Source organism: Gorilla gorilla, chromosome Y (genome assembly GCF_029281585.2).
Source record: "Gorilla gorilla gorilla isolate KB3781 chromosome Y, NHGRI_mGorGor1-v2.1_pri, whole genome shotgun sequence".
Lineage (NCBI taxonomy): Eukaryota > Metazoa > Chordata > Mammalia > Primates > Hominidae > Gorilla > Gorilla gorilla.
Window position 1 is genome coordinate 27,359,190 of NC_073248.2, and position 13,321 is coordinate 27,372,510.

Sequence of the window (13,321 nt, forward strand, 5' to 3'; positions counted from 1 at the left end):
CAATAGAGGTGGCCGAGGATCTGGTGCCCCCTGCGCGGCCTCACGGAGCCGAGCTGGCGGTAACCCTGGGCATTGGAGCGTCCGTGAGAACTAGAAACTGGGAATAGTGTGGGAACAAACATCGGAACGGGAACCGATGTTTGCCACTCCTAAGCTTCAGTGGTTTTTGATTTCTAGGGCGAACTTCTGGGGAGAGGAAAAGATACAACAGTTTGCTTCGTTGATTGGCTTTTTGTGGCAGCGTGAGAGTTGTAGGGCACAGTACCTGGCTTGCAAGCCACTCCCATTAGTCTCTTCATTCACCTGCTTCCCTTCCCCCTCTCTGGTAGTTTTCCTTCAGCCCTGTGACTAGTGTAAAAGTACTTTTCGAAGACATTAGCCCAAGGCAGATAGATTTGTTCACTACGTGGCAAAACTAGAGCGTCAAAGCCTACTTTGTAACAATGAGTTGGAGACCTGAGAGTAGCCAACCTACCTTTTTTTTCCTCTCTTCCTATTCTGGGCTCCTGGAAGAAGGGAAAGTGGGGTCTTCTGGGAGCTAATGACCTCACACCAGGGAGGTCAATTTCATAGTAGAGAGTGGGATATAGGAAAAAAGTATGAAATTTTAAAACGTGCTAAAAGATTACTGCAGGTAAGAGAAACTGGGTTCAAGGCTCCTTGTGAATTTAGTTTCTAGGACTGAAATGGTATCTTTTTACTGTTATCTAGGGAGGAGTATTAGGGAAGTCTTCCAAACTTACTCAAGGATACGGCGTGAGAAAATAATGATTTCAAGTGGAAAAATTAGACCAGCAATTGCCTTCTCTGTGCACTTCTACGTTTGAGCTTGAGTCTTGTCCTTACGGATAAGTTATTTAGCGCCCTCCAGCCTCAGTTAGTTTTTCATTTGTTAAGATTGAACAGTCATCCATCTTTAGGACCAAAGAACACTACGGACATTATTGTCCTAAGGATAAATCGTTGCCTTAGCTAACCAGTCATATTCTGTGGATTGCGCCTTCATTTCTTGCTGCTACTATTCCCTCTGACAGTGATATGCCAGTGTCCTGGGACTGACCAGTTAATACTCTCCACTGAGGTTATTTCTCTGGGTTTGCCTCTTTCCCTTTATGTCAGTTCTTTGTATTTTAAAGGAGTACATATTGAGAGGACTGAATCTTTTTTTTCCCCACTAAATAGGATCATTTTATGGTTTAGACATTGGTTCCAAAACTCTTAACTCTTAGCACTATGCTCTTTGGCAAGTGTTTTTTTTTTTTTATTATACTTTAAGTTTTAGGGTACATGTGCACATTGTGCAGGTTAGTTACATATGTATACATGTGCCATGCTGGTGCGCTGCACCCACTAACTCGTCATCTATCATTAGGTATATCTCCCAATGCTATCCCTCCCCCCTCCCCCCACCCCACAACAGTCCCCAGAGTGTGACGTTCCCCTTCCTGTGTCCATGTGATCTCATTGTTCAATTCCCACCTATGAGTGAGAATATGCGGTGTTTGGTTTTTTGTTCTTGCGATAGTTTACTGAGAATGATGGTTTCCAATATCATCCATGTCCCTACAAAGGACATGAACTCATCATTTTTTATGGCTGCATAGTATTCCATGGTGTATATGTGCCACATTTTCTTAATCCAGTCTATCATTGTTGGACATTTGGGTTGGTTCCAAGTCTTTGCTATTGTGAATAATGCCACAATAAACATACGTGTGCATGTGTCTTTATAGCAGCATGATTTATCGTCCTTTGGGTATATACCCAGTAACGGGATGGCTGGGTCAAATGGTATTTCTAGTTCTAGATCCCTGAGGAATCGCCACACTGACTTCCACAATGGTTGAACTAGTTTACAGTCCCACCAACAGTGTAAAAGTGTTCCTATTTCTCCACATCCTCTCCAGCACCTGTTGTTTCCTGACTTTTTAATGATTGCCATTCTAACTGGTGTGAGATGATATCTCATAGTGGTTTTGATTTGCATTTCTCTGATGGCCAGGGATGATGAGCATTTTTTCATGTGTTTTTTGGCTGCATAAATGTCTTCTTTTGAGAAGTGTCTGTTCATGTCCTTTGCCCACTTTTTGATGGGTCGTTTGTTTTTTTCTTGTAAATTTGTTTGAGTTCATTGTAGATTCTGGATGTTAGCCCTCTGTCAGATGAGTAGGTTGCGAAAATTTTCTCCCATGTTGTAGGTTGCCTGTTCACTCTGATGGTAGTTTCTTTTGCTGTGCAGAAGCTCTTTAGTTTAATTAGATCCCATTTGTCAATTTTGTCTTTTGTTGCCATTGCTTTTGGTGTTTTGGACATGAAGTCCTTGCCCACGCCTATGTCCTGAATGGTAATGGCTAGGTTTTCTTCTAGGGTTTTTATGGTTTTAGGTCTAACGTTTAAATCTTTAATCCATCTTGAATTGATTTTTGTATAAGGTGTAAGGAAGGGATCCAGTTTCAGCTTTCTACATATGGCTAGCCAGTTTTCCCAGCACCATTCATTAAATAGGGAATCCTTTCCCCATTGCTTGTTTTTCTCAGGTTTGTCAGAGATCAGATAGTTGTAGGTACGCGGCATTATTTCTGAGTGCTCTGTTCTGTTCCATTGATCTATATCTCTGTTTTGGTACCAGTACCATGCTGTTTTGGTTACTGTAGCCTTGTAGTATAGTTTGAAGTCAGGTAGTGTGATGCCTCCAGCTTTGTTCTTTTGGCTTAGGATGGACTTGGTGATGCGGGCTCTTTTTTGGTTCCATATGAACTTTAAAGTAGTTTTTTCCAATTCTGTGAAGAAAGTCATTGGTAGCTTGATGGGGATGGCATTGAATCTGTAAATTACCTTGGGCAGTATGGCCATTTTCATGATATTGATTCTTCCTACCCATGAGCATGGAATGTTCTTCCATTTGTTTGTATCCTCTTTTATTTCCTTGAGCAGTGGTTTGTAGTTCTCCTTGAAGAGGTCCTTCACATCCCTTCTAAGTTGGATTCCTAGGTATTTTATTCTCTTTGAAGCAATTGTGAATGGGAGTTCACTCATGATTTGGCTCTCTGTTTGTCTGTTGTTGGTGTATAAGAATGCTTGTGATTTTTGTACGTTGATTTTGTATTCTGAGACTTTGCTGAAGTTGCTTATCAGCTTAAGGAGATTTTGGGCTGAGACGATGGGGTTTTCTGATAAACAATCATGTCATCTGCAAACAGGGACAATTTGTCTTCCTCTTTTCCTAATTGAATACCCTTTATTTCCTTCTCCTGCCTGATTGCCCTGGCCAGAACTTCCAACACTATGTTGAATAGGAGCGGTGAGAGACGGCATCCCTGTCTTGTGCCAGTTTTCAAAGGGAATGCTTCCAGTTTTTGCCCATTCAGTATGATATTGGCTGTGGGTTTGTCATAGATAGCTGTTATTATTTTGAAATACGTCCCATCAATACCTAATTTATTGAGAGTTTTTAGCATGAAGGGTTGTTGAATTTTGTCAACGGCTTTTTCTGCATCTATTGAGATAATCATGTGGTTTTTGTCTTTGGCTTTGTTTATATGCTGGATTACATTTATTGATTTGCATATATTGAACCAGCCTTGCATCCCAGGGATGAAGCCCACTTGATCATGGTGGATAAGCTTTTTGATGTGCTGCTGGATTCGGTTTGCCAGTATTTTATTGAGGATTTTTGCATCAATGTTCATCAAGGATATTGGTCTAAAATTCTCTTTTTTGGTTGTGTCTCTGCCTGGCTTTGGTATCAGAATGATGCTGGCCTCATAAAATGAGTTAGGGAGGATTCCCTCTTTTTCTATTGATTGGAATAGTTTCAGAAGGAATGGTACCAGTTCCTCCTTGTACCTCTGGTAGAATTTGGCTGTGAATCCATCTGGTCCTGGACTCTTTTTGGTTGGTAAACTATTAATTATTGCCACAATTTCAGCTCCTGTTATTGGTCTATTCACAGATTCAACTTCTTCCTGGTTTAGTCTTGGGAGAGTGTATGTGTCGAGGAATGTATCCATTTCTTCTAGATTTTCTAGTTTATTTGCGTAGAGGTGTTTGTAGTATTCTCTGATGGTAGTTTGTGTTTCTGTGGGATCGGTGGTGATATCCCCTTTATCATTTTTTATTGTGTCTATTTGATTCTTCTCTCTTTTTTTCTTTATTAGTCTTGCTAGCGGTCTATCAATTTTGTTGATCCTTTCAGAAAACCAGCTCCCGGATTCCTTGATTTTTTTGAAGGGTTTTTTGTGTCTCTATTTCCTTCAGTTCTGCTCTGATTTTAGTGATCTCTTGCCTTCTGCTAGCTTTTGAATGTGTTTGCTCTTGCTTTTCTAGTTCTTTTAATTGTGATGTTAGGGTGTCAATTTTGGATCTTTCCTGCTTTCTCTTGTGGGCATTTAGTGCTCTAAATTTCCCTCTACGCAGTGCTTTGAATGCGTCCCAGAGATTCTGGTATGTTGTGTCTTTGTTCTCGTTGGTTTCAAAGAACATCTTTATTTCTGCCTTCATTTCGTTATGTACCCAGTAGTCATTCAGGAGCAGGTTGTTCAGTTTCCATGTAGTTGAGCGGCTTTGAGTGAGATTTTTAATCCTGAGTTCTAGTTTGATTGCACTGTGGTCTGAGAGATAGTTTGTTATAATTTCTGTTCTTTTACATTTGCTGAGGAGAGCTTTACTTCCAACTATGTGGTCAATTTTGGAATAGGTGTGGTGTGGTGCTGAAAAAAATGTATATTCTGTTGATTTGGGGTGGAGAGTTCTTAGTTGTCTATTAGGTCCGCTTGGTGCAGAGCTGAGTTCAATTCCTGGGTATCCTTGTTGACTTTCTGTCTCGTTGATCTGTCTAATGTTGACAGTGGGGTGTTAAAGTCTCCCATTATTAATGTGTGGGAGTCTAAGTCTCTTTGTAGGTCACTCAGGACTTGCTTTATGAATCTGGGTGCTCCTGTATTGGGTGCATATATATTTAGGATAGTTAGCTCCTCTTGTTGAATTGATCCCTTTACCGTTATTTAATGGCCTTCTTTGTCTCTTTTGATCTTTGTTGGTTTAAATTCTGTTTTATCAGAGACTAGGATTGCAACCCCTGCCTTTTTTTGTTTTCCATTTGCTTGGTAGATCTTCCTCCATCCTTTTATTTTGAGCCTATGTGTGTCTCTGCACGTGAGATGGGTTTCCTGAATACAGCACACTGATGGGTCGTGACTGTTTATCCAACTTGCCAGTCTGTGTCTTTTAATTGGAGAATTTAGTCCATTTACATTTAAAGTTAATATTGTTACGTGTGAATTTGATCCTGTCATTATGATGTTAGCTGGTTATTTTGCTCATTAGTTGATGCAGTTTCTTCCTAGTCTCGATGGTCTTTACATTTTGGCATGATTTTGCAGCGGCTGGTACCGGTTGTTCCTTTCCATGTTTAGCGCTTCCTTCAGGAGCTCTTTTAGGGCAGGCCTGGTGGTGACAAAATCTCTCAGCATTTGCTTGTCTGTAAAGTATTTTATTTCTCCTTCACTTATGAAGCTTAGTTTGGCTGGATATGAAATTCTGGGTTGAAAATTCTTTTCTTTAAGAATGTTGAATATTGGCCCCCACTCTCTTCTGGCTTGTAGGGTTTCTGCCGAGAGATCCACTGTTAGTCTGATGGGCTTCCCTTTGTGGGTAACCTGACCTTTCTCTCTGGCTGCCCTTAACATTTTTTCCTTCATTTCAACTTTGGTGAATCTGACAATTATGTGTCTTGGAGTTGCTCTTCTCGAGGAGTATCTTTGTGGCGTTCTCTGTATTTCCTCAATCTGAACGTTGGCCTGCCTTGCTAGATTGGGGAAGTTCTCCTGGATAATATCCTGCAGAGTGTTTTCCAACTTGGTTCCATTCTCCGCATCACTTTCAGGTACACCAATGAGACGTAGATTTGGTCTTTTCACAGAGTCCCATATTTCTTGGAGGCTTTGCTCATTTCTTTTTATTCTTTTTTCTCTAAACTTCCCTTCTCACTTCATTTCATTCATTTCATCTTCCATTGCTGATACCCTTTCTTCCAGTTGATCGCATCGGCTCCTGAGGCTTCTGCATTCTTCACATAGTTCTCGAGCCTTGGTTTTCAGCTCCATCAGCTCCTTTAAGCACTTCTCTGTATTGGTTATTCTAGTTATACATTCTTCTAAATTTTTTTCAAAGTTTTCAACTTCTTTGCCTTTGGTTTGAATGTCCTTCTGTAGCTCAGAGTAATTTGATGGTCTGAAGCCTTCTTCTCTCAGCTCGTCAAAATCATTCTCCATCCAGCTTTGTTCCGTTGCTGGTGAGGAACTGCGTTCCTTTGGAGGAGGAGAGGTGCTCTGCGTTTTAGAGTTTCCAGTTTTTCTGTTCTGTTTTTTCCCCATCTTTGTGGTTTTATCTACTTTTGGTCTTTGATGATGGTGATGTACAGATGGGTTTTCGGTGTGGATGTCCTTTCTGTTTGTTAGTTTTCCTTCTAACAGACAGGACCCTCAGCTGCAGGTCTGTTGGAATACCCTGCCGTGTGAGGTGTCAGTGTGCCCCTGCTGGGGGGTGCCTCCCAGTTAGGCTGCTCAGGGGTCAGGGGTCAGGGAGCCACTTGAGGAGGCGGTCTGCCCGTTCTCAGATCTCCAGCTGCGTGCTGGGAGAACCACTGCTCTCTTCAAAGCCGTCAGACAGGGACATTTAAGTCTCCAGAAGTTACTGCTGTCTTTTTGTTTGTCTTTGCCCTGCCCCCAGAGGTGGAGCCTACAGAGGCAGGCAGGCCTCCTTGAGCTGTGGTGGGCTCCACCCAGTTCCAGCTTCCTGGCTGCTTTGTTTACCTAAGCAAGCCTGGGCAATGGCGGGCACCCCTCCCCCAGCCTCGCTGCCGCTTTGCAGTTTGATCTCAGACTGCTGTGCTAGCAATCAGCGAGATTCCGTGGGCGTAGGACCCTCTGAGCCAGGTGTGGGATATAGTCTCGTGGTGCGCCGTTTTTTAAGCCGGTCTGAAAAGCGCAATATTCGAGTGGGAGTTACCTGATTTTCCAGGTGCGTCCGTCACCCCTTTCTTTGACTCGGAAAGGGAACTCCCTGACCCCTTGCGCTTCCCAGGGGAGGCAATGCCTCGCCCTGCTTCGGCTCGCGCAGGGTGCGTGCACCCACTGGCCTGCGCCCACTGTCTGGCACTCCCTAGTGAGATGAACCCGGTACCTCAGATGGAAATGCAGAAATCATCCATCTTCTGCGTCGCTCACGCTGGGAGCTGTAGACCGGAGCTGTTCCTATTTGGCCATCTTGGCTCCTCCCCTGTTTTTTTTTTTTTTTAGACGAGAGTCTTGCTTTGTCACCCAGGCTGGAGTGCAGTGGCATGATCTTGGCTCACTGTAACCTCTGCCTCCCAGGTTCATGCGATTCTCTTGCCTCAGCCTCCCAACTAGCTTGGATTATAGGCGCCCACCACCAAGGCCAGCTAATTTTTGTAGTTTTAGTAGAGACAGGGTTTTACCATGTTGGCCAGGCTGGTCTCAAACTTCCGACCATAGGTGATCTGCCTGCCTCAGCCTCCCAAAGTGCTGGGATTACAGGCATGAGCCACCATGCCTGGCTGGCAAGTTTTTCATCATTGTTTTGGGGAAGGGAACAGGAGCTGCTAGAGGAAGGAGACCTGGTTGGAACAGGTGAGACAGTAGTGGCCTGCTGGAGAAGCGGAAGTGCGGGATACATTTGATAAGGATTCAATCTGGATGTTATGAGGGCTCAGTGTGGTGTTCTGCAAAGTCGGCCAGGGATCACTGTTTTATGTTTTGTATTTTTTAAAAAGTTTCTAGCATGAGTAGAAAATCAGATCTGTATCTTTTGAAAATTACCTGATAACTGAGGGCAGAGTATCATGAAAAAAACTGGTTTATCTTGGGAATGGAAGCTGTAACCAGACACTTTACATCTGTGCAGCTTTGAGCCACCAGACAAGTGAGAGTGGCTTTTTTCCTCCAAAAAAATACTTCTGTTTTCTTTTTGGTCAGTAGAAGTACTCCTAAATGCTATTTTTCCTTACCCACTTGAAGATATTTCTCCAGCATGATGCTCTTCTGTGGACTGTTTTTCCCACCCTTTCTGGTTTTCTACCCTTTATTTATTTATTTTTGTTTGTTTATTTATTTATTTATTTATTTTGAGACGGAGTCTCGCTCTGTTGCCCAGGCCAGAGTGCAGTCTACCATTTATTTTGCTCAGAGTCACAGTGAAACACAGTCAGGGTGTGCTTACTAAATGCTGTATAAAATGCTGTCAATAGAAGAACAAATTACAAAGGTTAGAGGATATAGATTCATGGGTTTTTGACAGGAAATGCCTTGGCACTTGTCATGTGATAACATGACACTTGTCTAGGATTTACGTTATTTGTACACTACATTTCATTTTTTTTTTTTTTTAGAAGAAGTAGGCCTAGAGCTATTCAAGTTTGCATTTGTACAGAACTGCTAAATGGGAGTTTCAAAGCATTTAACAAGGCATTTAACAAGGTTTCTAGACAACCAAGTTTTAATCAGACCCAAAGCTGGAACATACATTTTGACTTGCCCAGCTCCACCACTGCCTCTGTTGTTGAAGAAAACAAAAAGACTTGAAAATAATTTCCTGTGCTTGTACTCCCCACCTTCACCCCTTCTCTGAGGGCACTCAGCTAAAGCTGAAGTATATTTTGATATAGGCAAGGCCCAGGCTGTATACTTTGAAAATAATTGTAGTTGGGTAAATACTGTTTATAAAACAAAGTGGGTGCAGTGACTCATACCTGTAATCCCAGCTCTTTGGGAGGCCAAGATGGGTGGATCACTTGAGGTCAAGAGTTTGAGACCAGCCTGGCCAACATGGTGAAACCCCATCTGTACTAAAAATACAAAAATTGGTTGGGCGTGGTGGCACACAACTGTAATCTCAGCTACTCGGGAGGCTGAGACAGGAGAATTGCTTGAACCTGGGAGGCAGAGGTTGCAGCGAGCTGAGATTGTGCCATTGCACTCCACCCTGGGTGACAACAGTGGAACTCCGTCTCAAAAAGAAAGAAAAAACAAAACAAAACAAAACAAAAAACAAAACAACAAAAAAAGCAAAACAACAGCAACAAAAACAAGGTGCTAAGATGGGAGGTAAACTGGTCTGGTAAATTTAATTGTTAAGAACAATGTCAATTATGTGTAAAAGATATTCATTAGACAGAGACCAAAGATTTGTTTCTTGGGCAGTTGTATTTCTAGTGAAAGTTTATGATACAAGGTAATGCCTTCGGTAAACCATATAATGAGCCTCATGTAAGTATTTAGTTAAATCATATTTAAGGACTCACTAGTCTTGTAATTTGCTCTAATAATGATGCTATGGAAATGAAGTTAATCAAATATCATAAAGGAGACATTGAGGTGGGCAATTTACAAAACAAAGAGACCACTATGCTGTGGGCTATAGGACAGATCAGGACTTTGTGACATGTACAGACTTACTGCCAAAACCTCAACGTGTCCAGGGTAGATCAGCTCCTGCTTTTGCCGAGTGTAGCAATCAGTCCTAGAGGTTTGAACAAACTTTATTTCTAGTTGAGGAAATGGGCTATAGGAATCATGCTTTCTTTTTAACCCAAGGAGAAAATTCTGGGAGAGGGCTGATAAACTGCACAGAAATCTATAAGAAATGGCGGCATTCTTTTGCTTATGATGTCTCTGGTGAAGCTGACCTGTATGGGACTTGTTTTGAACTGCCATTAAGGTTTGATCTGTAGCTGTATCTCTAGTCTTGGTTTGACTTTGGTAAGGGGAATGTCAAGGCCATTTACATCAATCACAAATTTGTAAATAGTGTAAACGCTATTGGCAAGGATTAGCACAGTGTCTCTAGTCGTCTTTCCTCAGCACTTATAAAGCCCACAGGATGTAAACCCACAGAGGAAGTGCAGAGGTGGCTGCTAGTTTCTGGCCAGAGCGTCTTCTACTGAGAAAGCTCAACCGAACTTCCTTCCTTAACTAAACAAATCTTTCTGACTTCCCAGGATTGGGATGAGGTGCAGGATGGTTTGTATGTTGTGGTTTAGGGAACTTGTTAGGCAGAGGTGATGGGAGAAGGCTTACAGGATCATGAGTGTTTCTGTCTGGAGGAGTTTGGCTAGGATGTGTACACCTGGTTTCTCAGCTGCTTGTGACAGAATTTTTAAGATTTGAGAAAACAACTTTCAGTTGTAAGTAGTAAGCTTGCTGTAAGAATTATAAATTAAATTAAATAATTATTTAAAAATACATCAGTTATGTAATAATAATCCTGGACATTGCAGAATACTCTGAAAGTCACTGTTTCCTTCTGAAATGGCCTTGTTATTTCAGACAACAAGTTAGCAACAGGAGTGTGCTGTGTTCCCTACACTTGGCACTGTTTACCAGGTTGGAAATGCAACATTGTAGGTTCCAGGACTCAAACAGGGTATATTTGGGAAGAAAGAATGCCAGCTGGCTTTTGACAATCTATTTCCCTTATAAGCCTTCCCCTTTTCAGAAGTATTTTTGCCTTCAATTGTAGGATGCAAAAGTGTAGTCTTCAGGTCTGCCTACTGTACCATCCACTCTGTGACTTATTAAACTAGATGTTCATGGTCATAGGCCATTTCCAAGTTCCTGGCACCTCTCCAGGCACTTCATGGAGGCATCATGTTGGGAAGGAGATCAATTGGCAGTGGTGACTATTCAATGAATCCTTAAAATGCCCAAGTCACCAAAGCAGGCAATCAAGATGATCAGGAATGTAGGTCTGCCTTTTGGCTGGGTTGGGGCAAGCTTAGTGTAAAAATTTACTCCTTAGGAACTCTGGAGTTGATAGCTTTATAACCATAGAACCTGGGGTTCAGTGAATCATTCAGGGCTGACTTAATCTGTATCCTGCCCTTCTACATGACTTTGAGTCTTTGGTGAATACCTGCAGGATGCTTGCATTTCTTTGTGTCCACTTCCATTCCCCCTCCCTCCCGTCTCCCTAAGTTTTAACATGGGCTTTTTCATATATTTAGGATACCTAATGGGGAGGACAGAAATGCTTCTGGAGTGATACCTGAACTCATTGCCAGTTCTATAAATTGGTCTCTTTTTATGACTTGTGCCATTTTCTGGAGAAATGTTGCTTCCATTTCATCTGCTTCAGTTTCATCTGGAGGAAAGGCTTAAAGATAAACAAGCCTGTAGTGTGAAAACGTTAGAGGCCTTTTCATGTTTACAGCTGGGCTTGTACTTTCAAGATTTGATCTGTGCTTTTGAGGAGGGACTTTGGTTGGCATTTTTCTGAACTAAATGCAAATTATAGAAAAAAATATTTTAAATGGTATGCAGTGTATTAGTCACTTGCTATTGTGCTCCAAGGTAGGCCTCATTTGCACCAGCATGCTTACATCTGCTTGATGCTCTTTGGAGGCAATTCCATGTGTTGCAGTGTGTGTAGTTCTATGGAGCAAGGAGGAGTGACTGAACTCTGACCAACCAGAAAAGTAATTGTGGGTGGTTGGTACACTGAAGTTTTTCTAAGTCTTTCTTTTGTGTTTTTAGACTTCTAACATTAAGCAGCACCCATGGGGTTCCCATTGTTCCTTGTAAAGAAAATGGATTCCTACTTTGTGCTCTGGCCCTTATCCTGCTTTCTGTGGACTCTCAGACTTTGGATTAAGAGCAAGGAATCTCAGAACTCCTGAGTGAAGTTTCTTTATATTCCCTTCGTATACTCATAAATGCTGCTATCAGCTTTATGGTATGATTTGTTCCATTTTGTTGGATAGAGGAGCTTACTCTATCCAACAATGAAAAGTACCTTATTATTATTATTGTTATTATTGTCACCCACGCTGGAGTCCATTAGTATGCCCATAGCTCACTACAGCCTCTAACACTTGGACAAATGATCCTCCCACCTCAGCCCCTAGAAGAGCTGGGACTACAGGTGCATACCACCACACTAGGCTAAGTGTTTTATTTTAATTTTTTGTAGATATAGGTCTTGCTTTGTTGCTCAGGCTGGTCTCAAACTCCTGGGCTAGAGTGATCCTCCTGTCTTGGCCTCCTACGGTGTTGGGATTATAGGCATGTGTTAAAATACCTAGCTCGAGTGCATTTTTTTCCTATGATACTCTAGTGGAGGCATGTGCTTTGATAGGCACTCAGGGTTTAAATAAATAGTTATTGTAGATCTGCCTATTCTAGATCTATCCCTCCCTACACAAACCCCTCTCACCCATCACTGTGAGTGGGAACCAGCTCTGTAGGGACCAGATCAAGAATGTGCTTGGGGGAGAAGAAGTAATGCTAAGATACAGTAATGAAAGATACAGATTTCTTTTTTTGGGACCTCTTCTATTGAGGGACCCCAGCATTCAAATGCTTCTGCTGTCACACAGGCAAATGATTCCCTGATGGTTCAGCATGTGGCACAATGTGAAAGAAATGAGAGGAACACAAAAGCAGATGTAGTAGCTTGAGAGATTAATGGAAAAGGGAGTCCCTCACAGCAATAGTTGATCTGGGAGAGGCACCTGGTCCAAGACGCTTTTGCATGAGGGGTTCTGTGGGGAAGGCTGGGTTTTCCCTGTACTCTCCTTGCTGATTTGCAGGCTAGTTCCTTTTCTCCAGTACTTCCCAGGGTCTGCGCTGCCCTCCTTTGCTTTATCCCCAGTGGTTGCTTACACCTCACTTGTATCTTTGTAGGAGAGGAATGGCCAACTACGGGAAACAAAACTTCAGTCAGTTTGGAAGATTTCCTGAATGACTGTGGAGGTTGAGATGGGGGTGGGTTAAGGTGGAGGGATGGTATCTTCAGTGTCCATTTCCTAGTAAGCTCAGCAGTATTATCAATGAGGCTTTGGGTATACTGGAGTCTGCCTGTGGCATGTGGAATTGCACCATTGACCATGTAGTTTCTTTTCATCAAGATTCCGGTAGGGACAGAAGGTACAGGCATGGGAAAAATAAGTTGGATTGCCAAGGCCAATTGGTGTGTGGTAAGTGTTAAGGAACTTTGGTCTACCAAGAGGAAGGGACATTTCTCCTTCTCTCTATATTGCTGCTGACAAGAGTCAAGTACTTGGCCACTGTATTTTCTACTCTAGATTTCCAGTTCTCTCCTCTTCTTTCCTTCGCTAAGACTCATTTTATTGTAACTGCTGAACTTGTGAGCATGTGTGTGTGTAGACAGGCAGGAGGGTGATGGCAGCAGATAGCAACAGTGGGTAGTATTTCCCTCTGCAGTGCTTCTTATATGATCCTGCTGGCAACCTTGAGGGCATTATTAGAGTCTCCTACCTGATACAGATTAATTTTATGCAAAATGA